We start from the raw sequence: 6,000 nt of genomic DNA, 5'->3' as shown, positions 1-6,000 counted from the left end.
TCTCTCTCTCTCTCTCTCTCTCTCGTGATCTTAATTTGGCTTGATCTTGATGTAACCATGGGCTTTGTTAATATAGTCGGATCATATGGTGTTCTTCACTCTCTATCTTATTGTGATGAATTGAGTCTTGCTCTTTGAGATTTCTTTATGTTTGATTGAATATTTTGGATTTGATAACACTTGATGTATGTCTTACATATGGATACCCGTGGTGATAATGGGGTATTGAGTCACTTGATATATGTTTTGGTATTCAACTTGCGGATTTTCATGACATTGGGGAATCTATGCATAGGGGTTGATACACGTTTTCCTTCTACGTTCTCCGATAGAAACTTTGGAGTGATTCTTTGTGGCACGTTGAGGGATTGTTATATGATTCAATTATGTTAGCACTGTTGAGAGGTTGCACTAGTGAAAGTATAAACCCTAGGCCTTGTTTCTAAGCATTGCAATACTGCTTGTGCTCACTTTTGTTGTTTTCTACCTTATTGTTTTTATATTTTCATATTACAAAAACCTATATCTACTATCCATACTACACTTGTATCACCATATCTTCACCGAACTAGTGCACCTATACAATTTACCATTGTATTGGGTATGTTTGGGACAGAAGTGATTTTCTGTATTTGATTGCAGGGTTGTTTGAGAGAGACCATATTCATCCTACGCCTCCCATGGATTGATAAACCTTAGGTCATGCACTTGAGGGAAATTTGTTGATGTCCCACAAACTCTGTGCTTGGAGGCCCAACATGAGTCTACAAGAATAAGTTGTGTAGTAAACAGCAACATGCATATGTGTTTTCCACTGAATCGCATATTCCAGGATCATAGCAGTTATAGCATGAAATATAAACTCTTAATTATGAAAATGGAAATATAATAATACAATATTATTTCCTCTAGGGCATATTTCCAACAGGTCGCGGCTTGTCCGACCGTCTTCAAGGTTAGAGGCCAGCACCTTGGCCCCGTTGTCGGTGTCAAAACCGGCATATCTCGGGTAGGGGGTCCCAAGATGTGTGTCTAAGGATCAATGGTAACAATGGAAAGTAGGGACTCAATGTTTACCCAGGTTTGGGCCCTCTTAAAGGAGGTAAAACCCTACGTCCTGCTTGATTGTATTCGATGAATATATGGGTTACAAGAGTTGATCTACCTAGAGATCGTAATGGCTAAACCCTAGCTGTCTAGCCTATGATTATTTCCGATAGCCTCTACAGACTAAACCCTCCGGTTTATATATACACCGGAGGGGCCTAGGGTTGTACAGAGTCGGTTTGCAAAGGAAGGAAATAGCATATCTGGACACCAAACTTGTCGTCCACACATATAGGAGTCCCACCCGGACACGGGGGATAGTCTTTAATTTTATCTTCACGGCCATCAGTCCGGCCCATATCAAATAGTCCGGACACCCGAGGACCCCCTAATCCAGGACTCCTCAGTATCCCCTGAACCAGTCTTCAATGACGATGTGTTCGGCACGCGGATTATCTTCGGCATTGGAAGGCGGGTTCCCTCACTTGAATACTGCAAATTAGCTTCCTACATAAAGGAATTGTATCCGGCTCTGCACAATCAATATCCCTTGGCCCCAAAGGCAAGATGTCAAAGTAAGAACAGTGTCTTTTACTGACAAATTTTTCGGTGAAGTGTCACACTTGACTCCTTAACATTTTGAACCGTTTTCACGCCTCCTGTTTCGCGTTTCGAGGCATAGCCTCTATTGGCACGTCTTGTCAAAACAGATATCATGCCCGCCCATTATGGGATTGTCATCAATATGGTTTGGGTAACCCAACCGTGCCTTAAAGCACGATCTCGTTGGGAACAGGCTAGGTTTACGGCTTGAGAGGGGGCGTTTGGTATTTTCATTGCCTATAAGAGGGTAAAAATCCCTTCTTTTCTCCCCACACCTTCCTCTAGCTTCTGCCTTCCCATCTTCAAGCTCTAGCGCCGAAAAACTCCAATCTTTCCCACCACTGCCACCCTCCCCAGCAATGGTCGGGTCCGGTTCCAAGGGCAAGTGGGAGACCTCCTTCGTCACCGAGAAGGACATCAAGGAGCTCTGGAGTGCTGGCTATCTATCCGCGGATATCGCGCACAGGCTCCCTGATAAAGATCAGGTTATGCCCACTCCGGAGGCTGGCAAGAGGGTCGTGTTCATTCCCCATTTCCTCCGAGGGCTAAGGTTTCCCCTCTACCCCTCCGTCTGAGGCCTCATGTTCTATTATGGGCTAGATTTCCATGATCTAGCCCCAAAATCCTTTCTCCACATATCAGCGTTCATCGTCGTGTGTGAGGCTCTTCTCGCATCTCCACACACTTTGGCATGTGGCTCAAGGTCTTCAATCTGAAGCCGAAGGTGGTCGACGAATAGCACGCGGACTGCGGCAGGGCTATGGTAAGCAAGCTTCCCAACGCCGTCTGGCCCAAAGGGGCATTTGTGGAGACAGTCAAGGTGTGGCAGCAGGAGTGGTTCTACCTCACCGAACCCCGCGACACCAACTGGACGGCCACGCCTAACTTCAGATCTGGACCCCCCACGAGACTCACCTCGTGGATCGCCAAGGGCCTTGATTGGGGGTCCCAACCGGAAGTGCAGATGCTGCAGAAATGCATCTCCAACGTGTTGGGTTCGAACACCGGTCTCACAAACGTGATTCAGGTGATGCTCTTCTGCCGCATCCTTCCCTGCCAACTCCGGGCCTCCCGCATGTGGGAGTTCAATCCGAAGGAGCCAAGGACCTTGAAGCACTTCTTCGGCACTACGCACGAAGATATATGGAAGTAGCTCCTCAAGGCCCAGAAAAGTTGGCTAATGAAGACCGAAGACATCGATCTCGACATCGAGAACCCGGCCTCGCCGGTAAGCATAATTTTTCCGAAGACCTATTCGGTCAATAAGTTAGATATAATGTATTGCCTGCCTTCCGTACAGGGCTGGACGACAAAGGCAGAGCAGATCAACTGTTCGGCACCGCGGCCTGAAGACCCAGCCACACCCCAGCTAACAAAGATGCTGGTCCTGGCGCCTTATCAGGCGCTGGAGAATAAGGCCAAGAAGAAGAAAGGCAAGGAGGCCAAGGGCAGCCCCCGCCACAAGGGTCCTTCGGACACGGTGTCCGGAGAGACCGAAGCCCTCTCTTCCCATGAGGGATATGAGGAAGAAGAGGAGGAGGAGGTGGAAAGCGACTCCCCACGTAAGGGGAGGAAGAAGAAGAGGGCGACATTCAAGGACCCGAAGGGGGAGGCGCCCAAGAGAGGGAAGGTGATCCTCTCCGACAGTTCGGACTCAGATGCCGAACTGGTCCCCAAGAGACCTCCCAGGGTAAAGCCCCTGGCCAAATCGTAAGTGTTCAGAAACTTACTTGTTTATCTTTGGTCTTTTGGCTTTCATTATATAAGTTATTTTGTCATATGCCTTTCATCCTCCCCCGTGAGCTCCTACAAAATCTGTTATCAGAGGGGAACTCTCTGCCACCCAAAATGGCAGAGAGTGAGACACCGCCGCGAGCCTCCTCGCCTATCACCATGGAGGACAACGAAGTGTGGTCCCAAAGGACCTCTCCTAACCAAGGAGGGGCGAGCGAGGCCGTCGAGAAGGCGCCCGAGGTTAACACCTCGGTCGCCGAAGAGCTAGGGGAGGCGACCCCTATGCCAACCCACGTCGGGGAGTCCCAATAATCCGGGCCCCAGCCGAACACCATTCCAGAGACCAACGCGGCTCCGTCAGGTGAGCAGCCCCCTTTGAAAGAGGGGGGAGGAGCATCAGCTCCATCGGCGACCTCCACTAATCCGGAGGCGCCCAACGCTCTGGAGGAAGCCCTGATGGGTGTGGTGGTGGAGAAGATTCAGTCTGCTAAGAGCGGAGTGAACGAAGCCTTCACCAGCCTACTGATAGGCTTTGAGGTATGCAACATAATGTTCTGCAAACTTTTTCATATAGAGGAATATACCTGTGTACAGACAATAGCCCCTGAGGCTCTGTCTGGTTTTTAAAAGAAACCGGACAAAGAATCCACATAGTATTTGGGAGAGTTAACATGTTGTGCTGTTACTATAACAGGCTTCCCTGTTGGCAGCTACTGCCTAGGCCGCAGAAGTTTCCAAACTCAATCGGAAGCTTCAGGTGGCAGACGAGGAAATCGACCACATTAACAAGCGGTTCGGCGAGACGCAAGTTATGCGTATAATGTTTTAAAAGGAATTTATTTTTATATCAAAAGTAATATGCATATTTAGAGGCTAACTCATGAAATCCCTTTAATTATTAATTACAGCGGGCGCAGCCGAGGTCGAGACCCACAAAGGCGCACTCGCTCAGGCCAAAAAGAGGCGGAGGCGAATAAGGCAGCCGCTGATAAAGCGGCTACTACACTAGAGGCCGAACAAATCACCCGCCACCAACATGAAGCTCGGGTGGCCGAAATCGAGCAGGAGCTGAAGCATGCCATTAGAAAATGCGAGACATTGGATCAGAAGACTTCGGCCCAGTCCTCCGAGCTTGCCAGGGCTCTCCGTGATGCCAAAGAGGCGCGGAGCGAGTCCCGGAGCGCTCACGAAGAGATCCACCAGGCGAGGCAGATAGCGGCTGGTAAGGCCTTTCTTTTGCAAAGTATATTTGGAGGTCAAAGGTACGTGTTGCTCACACGAGTGTGGAGTTCTCCAGGCGCGTTTGCGGATCTTTTGAAGAGTGTTGCCGATGCCACACAGTTCTTCCGAGATCGGGAGGGGAACTCGACCGAGAAGCTATTCTGGTCGCAGTATCTTGCGCCAGAACACCCGGTGTTGTTGAACAACCAGCTGAAGCAGCTGACGGAGCTGCATAGGGTGGTGGGCCTGGCCATGGACGTAATAGTCCAACTTTGGCCGGCCGAGCCGATTCCAAGCAGCTACTTCAGCTTGGTGAAGCGGCTGGTCGATGTGCGGCCCCGGATTGATGCTATAAAGCGTTCAACCTGCATAGAGGGTGCCCGGATGGCCTGCGCCCGCGTCAAGATGCAATGGGCAAAGATGAAGGCCACCGAAGTGGCGACGGCCGACCCCCCCCCCCCCCGAAGGCAAAGATCATCGGAAGCCGGAGAGGTACTTCGGCGACGTCCTAGAAGGGGCCCGAGTAGTAGAGGGCCAATGTTCTAAGGACGTGATATTTGATTAAATGTGTTTGGGTTTTAAGAACTATGTTATGAACCCATGCTTGTTATATATCTATGCTTGTGCCTTTTATTTCAAGCAATTTTTCCTCCTGTGCGGCCGTTTATTGTTATATTTCTAAAAGTTGCCGGTTGTCAGCTTCAGCCCCCATGTAGATGCTACAGGGGTGTTCGGCATAACGCGTGACCACACTTTATCCAATGTCTTGGTCCGTAAAGGAGGTGTCCACGAGGTGAACCAGGCAATCAGACTATGCAGTTTTATTACTTTCACTTAGCCATAGGAGTTTGAGTGTGGAGCTAAGTACTAGCCCCTGGTGCATGTGCGGCTATCCGGACTACGGTGCCTTTTCCATGCGGTTGGACGAAGACCAGCCCCTCGTATAACACGGAGTGAATCGCTATCGATTTATAGTATAAGACTAAGTCGCTGAATCACCGACCAGCTCGCGCTTATCATGACGGTCAGTTTTCGGCTTTCTCTACTGAGGTACTTGACCGGACGAACCAGAAATGCAATCGCAGTAGTTATCCCTTTACTACCTTAGCCGAACGAGCGAAACGTAAGGTGGTAAGCATAGGAGCCAGGCAACCCAACTATAGACCAAAGACATGACTCGGAGCCGATGCATATAATGCAATATCCGGGACACCGAAGAGTACCCTATAGGTGTTCGGACTTGAAAATGTGCAGGGCCGAATACAGCCCCCGGTGTTAAGGCCGGACTAAAGCACGTGTGGCAGTCTAAAGTAGGGAGGGAATACAGATGATAATATAAAATAAATGAGTACCAAATAAAAGTGGTGATCAACTTCTTCCTTTATATCCTGATTA

Source organism: Triticum aestivum, chromosome 2D (assembly GCF_018294505.1).
Source record: "Triticum aestivum cultivar Chinese Spring chromosome 2D, IWGSC CS RefSeq v2.1, whole genome shotgun sequence".
Classification (NCBI taxonomy): Eukaryota; Viridiplantae; Streptophyta; class Magnoliopsida; order Poales; family Poaceae; genus Triticum; species Triticum aestivum.
Note: the sequence above shows the minus strand (reverse complement) of the source record.